General features: G+C 43.7%; 1 protein-coding gene across 1 annotated transcript in view; it reads left to right on the top strand.

The window, feature by feature from the left end:
* MARCHF1 (membrane associated ring-CH-type finger 1) overlaps window positions 1–5,596 on the top strand; it is a 544,235-nt gene that overhangs the window by 508,400 nt on the left and 30,239 nt on the right. The gene's annotated exons all lie outside the window — the stretch shown is intronic.

Below are 5,596 nucleotides of genomic sequence, written 5' to 3'. Positions count from 1 at the left end.
GGCCGCTGAGCCTGCGCGTCCGGAGCCTGTGCTCCGCGACGGGAGGGGCCACAACGGTGAGAGGCCTGCGTACCCCCCCCCCAAAAAAAAAAAAGTTAAAAAAAAAGGGAAGGGCAGCCCAGATACTCAGGGCCCATCTCGGGTGATATCAGGTGAATCATAGCCTTAGACGAGGTTGAAACCCAAACCCAAACTCATACTGCTGTTCAACCAAAGAAAAGGCTAGTTCTGCTTACCTTTTTTTTAAAAAGGCTTTTAATGAAAGGAAAATCCGCGCTCATCATTCAGAATTGCTTGATGGAGATTTTTAGAAGCAGAATATCAAAACTGTGTACCTAGAACAGGGCCAGAAAGGGTTGCTTTCTGGAGGGTGGGGAGAAGCCAGCTTGTTTTCAGTAACGGGCTTTGTCTTTGAGGCTTGACGCTCCGCAGAGAAACCTCTCCTCGGCTCCGCCAGGACAACCGGACTAGAGGACATGCAGGCTAACAGGCTTTGTTTTCGCTTCCACGATAACCGGCTTTGCGGCGGTAACTCTTATTACACCCATTATTTATGGATATGCAATGTGGACGTGGGATAGTCCCCGCAGAGAAGCTTTGTGGGAGACTGCCGGGAAATGAACCGAATGGGGCGAGGCACCTTTTCTTCGCAGAGTTGACTTTCAGAGAACATGCAGGGATTCCCTGGAGCCCTGTTGGGGGTGCAGGGGTGTGGAGGAGAGTGGGAAAGACTCTTTAATAGAACCCTTGAACTTTCTGTTTTCTTCCCCCTGTCCTATCTTGCCCACCTAGATTTTTCATCTATCTTCTAACAAGGTTCATGATAAAAAGTGAGAACTAATATTTCATAGGTCAGGTAACACTGCCTTGCAGTGGGATTCGTTTTCTTTTAACCTAACTTGCGAAATAGTTTGCAATCTTGACATACCAGAAGCTCCTGCATTGCATGAATTTCTTGATGCAACTAACCCATGTTGTCAAGGCAACCCACTTAACTGCTTTCTCCCCTCCAGAAAACCATTTCCAGTGTTGCAAACCCTAAATCTCAATCCCCTCTTATAATACACAGGGTCAAATACATCCCGTGCATGCACAAAGCTCTTACTTCTTTATAAGATATTGTGTCATTACAGTGAAAGAATTTGACTTGAGGGATAATGTGTATATTAAAGCGCTAACGTTAATCCCATAGCATTTGTGTCCTATCTCTGCATTTCCAGGAGATGTGAGGTTGTTTACTGAAGGCAGTTACATTTTTGGAGCTGTGGTAACAATGTCGGCATATTTCAACTAATTTCTACGTAAATCGATTGCAGTCAACAGCTTTTTCATGGTTTGTGAAATTAAATCACACGAAAGACAAAGTATTTTCTGGGGTTAATAGCACTCACCTGTTGTATATTTCCCCCCCTTTTTAAGAGTCAAGACCCAGTTTTGAGAGTTCTTTCCGTGTAATTGGGCTAACTCCGCGATTCCCTGGGAAGCTATGACAGCATCACGCTGGAATTCAGATACTGACATCAAGGGGGAAGGTGTCTCCCCAGAGATCTGGGCTCCCGAGAGGTTGGTTTAAAAGAAAATCTCAATAGAAGAATAGTAGGGGTCATTTTACTATTTTTGCTAGCTCACTGTTAACAAGAAAACTGGGTTAGGTTAATATTCTTACTGAGGTTTAAAGATTTGAAGACTGTTTTTTTTTAAATTTATTTTATTGAAATATAGTTGATTTACAATGTTGTGTTAGTTTCAGGTGTACAGCAAACTGATGAAGTTATTCATATGTATACATTCTCTTTCATACCCTTTTCCATGATGGTTTATCACAGAATATTAAATATAGTCCCCTGTGCTCTACAGAAGGACCTTGTGGTTTATAATTTGCATCTGCTAATCCCAAACTCCCACTCCATCCCTCCCCCACCTCCCCTCCCCCTTGGCAACCACAAGTCTGTTCTCTATGTCTGTGAATCTGTTTCTGTTTCGTAGATGACTTCATTTATGTCATATTTTCGATTTCACATGTAAGTGATATCATATGGTATTTGTCTTTCTCTTTCTGACTTACTTCACTCAGTATGATAATCTCTAGGTCCATCCATGTTGCTGCAAATGGCATCATTTCATTCTTTTTCCCGGCTGAGTAGTAGAATATGCAATGGAATATGTGCGTGTGTACCACATTTGAAGACTTTATTTTTAACCTAGTCTTGGCAATACAACTCACAGGCTACATTTAATTATGTAAATAATTGGAAGTAATTCTTAGTCACTCATGCAATGCTGCTGGTGTGGGTTTCCAGTTAGTTTTTCAAAAAGTCATATGATTTCCCGCTCCTTACATTTTTGCTCAAAAGTTGATCCCATCAAAGGGAGCCATCTTTCATTTCACGGTTCCCAAAGCTTTGAGACACAAATATGGCTGTAACGAAGTTTCTGCTTGGCTCATACTGGCTCAGAGCATTTTCATGGTGCACGTTTATTAGATAAAACACACCTCAGCACCTTTCAGCTGCCATTCTTATTTCAGTAAAGAGTTTTATCTATACAAAATAGTACAGATGATCATATCCGCTATTGAAGCATTGGCATTATTTTCTTCCCATTATCGTGATTTGACAGATCAGGTATTCACCTGTCGGTCTGTCTACAAAGCCTTTCGGGTTGCTCAGTTCAGCCCTCTCCTATTACAGCCTTGAACGATTATTAGCACCCCATCACAATGCACGAAGAACGTGAGCCTGCTTTCGGAAATACATTCCAAAACATAAGGGAAAGGATACGGAGGTTGTAGGAAAAGAAGGTGAGTGAAGTAAAATCCTAAAGCAAACGTAAGGAAGGTTCGTACCATGGTCTGTATGCTCTTTGCATGGGAAGAGCTGTGTGCTTCCAATAGTTTAGCAGCCAAACCAAAGAGAGAAATGTGGTCAATTAAATAATTCTTAGTATACAAATAGAAATGTTTCAGCAAATACATAGATTATCAGGTCACTGAGGTCCAAAGGAAAATTCCCTCCTGGATTACCATTAAGTAAATTTGATAGATCATCTACAGTAATGATACACCAAGCTGCGTTATGTCAGTGGCCACCGTAATCAGCCAGAGTTCACTGGTTGCTTACTGGTGCCAAGCCCCGTGGTGCGTGCTTTGTTATATACCTGACCTCCTTTAACCCTCCCAAGAAACATGAAATAGGTGTTCTTATCATAGTGTCAGAAGTGAGTAAACAGAGGCCAGCGGAGGTTAAATAAACGTGTTTAAGGTCTCAATTTTTACACGGTGGCCCGGGGATTCAGACTTACATCAACGTTATGCCCAAGTCTTTGGTTTTAGGTAGCCCATACTGCCTTTGTGGTTCCGAGTAGGGGTGATCGTGTTTGCTGGATGGTTAGGAAATGCTTCCTAGGAGAGGGGGGAACTGAAACTGGTCATAAACGGTGATTAGATGTCTTCCAGTGAGATCTAGAGAGTGGAGGACATTCTAGGCAAGAAAAGAGTGCATTTACGTGCATAGAGTATGAGTAATCCACAAGTTGAAGATAGCTGGCTTTGCCAGAGAGAAGGATGACCATAGGCAAGTTTCTTAATCTCCCATCCTCACCTACAATGAAAGGAATAATAAGAAGTCCATCATAGAAAGGGTGTGAGAATAAAATTAACCATATAAAGCTATTAATATTCGTGTTAAGACAGACAATAGATGAGGTTAAATAGAAAGCAAGTGTCAGGTAATATGGGATGCTTTGCTAAAGAGTTCCAATTTTATCCAGAAGGGAACGGAAAGACACTTCAGGGTGTTAAGTAAGGGATTAATATATTTGTATTTTTGCAAGATTGCGCCGCAGCCTTGTGTGGAGGATGCATTGCCCGCGTGAGTAAGCAGGCAAGGTACACCACGCAAGCTAGGAAAGAAAATGATTCAGTACAGCAGCAGCCGAGGGGATGGAGAGGAAGGCGTGGGGTGAGGTTTAGTTCCTGAGCTACTGCAAGGACCGAAGATGAAGGATGAGGTGTAGGAAACCACCCATGATGGCTCTCAGCTTTCTGCCTTGCGTGACGGGGGGAAGAGTCTGATCAGTCACTGGGGAGAATATACATGCAGGTGAGCAAATCCGGGGACATAACATCAGAAGTCCACGCAGGACACATGAGCTTGAGATGCCTGTGGTCTGCCAAGAGCGGGAGGTAAGGCTCAGGGAGCTTGAGTCTGGATGCAGAGAGAAACAGCCATCAGGACAGACCCAGATGAGTCAGTGAAGAGTGAGGAAGTGTGATGAGGACGGAGATGAAGACGGAGCCCTGGAGACCAAGATAAAGGGGAAGGTGGAAAAGAAGAGGCAGCAGAGAAAGATTAACAGCAGCAGCCAGAGGGGGCAAAGGGCCAGTGGAGGAGAGTGACACTCTTGAAACCAAAGTTTTAAAAGAAACTGGAAGAGAACTGACCTCTTCGCAATATTGAGATCCACATGGCCGATGAGATTATGAATGATTTTATTGCTGATTTACTTTTCCGTATTTTATACATTTTCTATAGTGAACATGCAGTTAAATAAAAATAAGCAACTACTGTAAAACAAAATCTGGGAGAGACATAAAAGCAGGTTTTTATATTGAAGGGAAAGGGGCTGTATCCAGAGAGAGAGAAGTTTAAAATAAACGAAAAGATACGATCACAGGGTGAAGGGTCACGGGGAATGGTTCATTTGGACCGTGGAGGGACATTTTGTCTGCTTAAATAAGAGGAAATGAAGTAAGACGGGTATGACGCATGCAGTCTGAAGACAGGAAGTTAGGGGAGTTTACCCATGAGAGTACCAGTGTGCCCCAAAGTAGAAGTCATAGTAAGACCCACCTGTTAGCACATCTGTCCATCCAGAGGAGAGAAAACTGGTAGCAGAAGCTGCTGCTTCATCACCCTCTCTCCAGTTCATCCTCCACAGAGCTACAAGAACGGGCTCTCTAAAACCCTAAACCCGGCACCCTAACAACTTTCCACCTTACCCTTGGGAAACTTGCTTAAACTTGGCCCAACTTCAAATCCATGGTCTGGCGCGATCCACGTCTTCCTCCTGCTCTCTGCAGGTACCTGCAGCTTATTTCCCCTATTTTTACATGCTCGGTCCATACAGGCTATCTCACTTCTGTTCCTATAAATCTGACATCAAAAATCAGCCACTCCGTAGGTGTTTGTCCCCCACATACACTCAGCATTTGGTGCGTGCAGTAGCAGGAGAGGAATCTCCTCCTGAAGCCAGGGCTCTGCCCTCTCCCCCAGCCGTTCCCGGACTCTCTGCATCCCCCCATCCCCACGCCTCCTCGGAAGGACAGACAAGCTCTTCGTGGTCTCCCTCCAAGAGAGCAGCCCATACTCCCGTCCTGCCCCTAGGTTCTTCGTGACCATTTGGGGTTTTTTTTTCTTAGATTCCATATATGTGTCTTAGCATACGGTATTTATTTTTCTCTTTCTGACTTACTTCACTCTGTAGGACAGACTCTAGGTCCAGCCACCTCACTATAAACAACTCAATTTCGTTTCTTTTTATGACTGAGTAATATTCCATTGTATACATGTGCCACGTCTTCTTTATCCATTCATCT

This window comes from Physeter macrocephalus, chromosome 7 (genome assembly GCF_002837175.3).
Source record: "Physeter macrocephalus isolate SW-GA chromosome 7, ASM283717v5, whole genome shotgun sequence".
Classification (NCBI taxonomy): Eukaryota; Metazoa; Chordata; class Mammalia; order Artiodactyla; family Physeteridae; genus Physeter; species Physeter macrocephalus.
The sequence above is the reverse complement of the archived record's forward strand: the minus strand, read 5'-3'. Positions and strand labels throughout refer to the sequence as shown.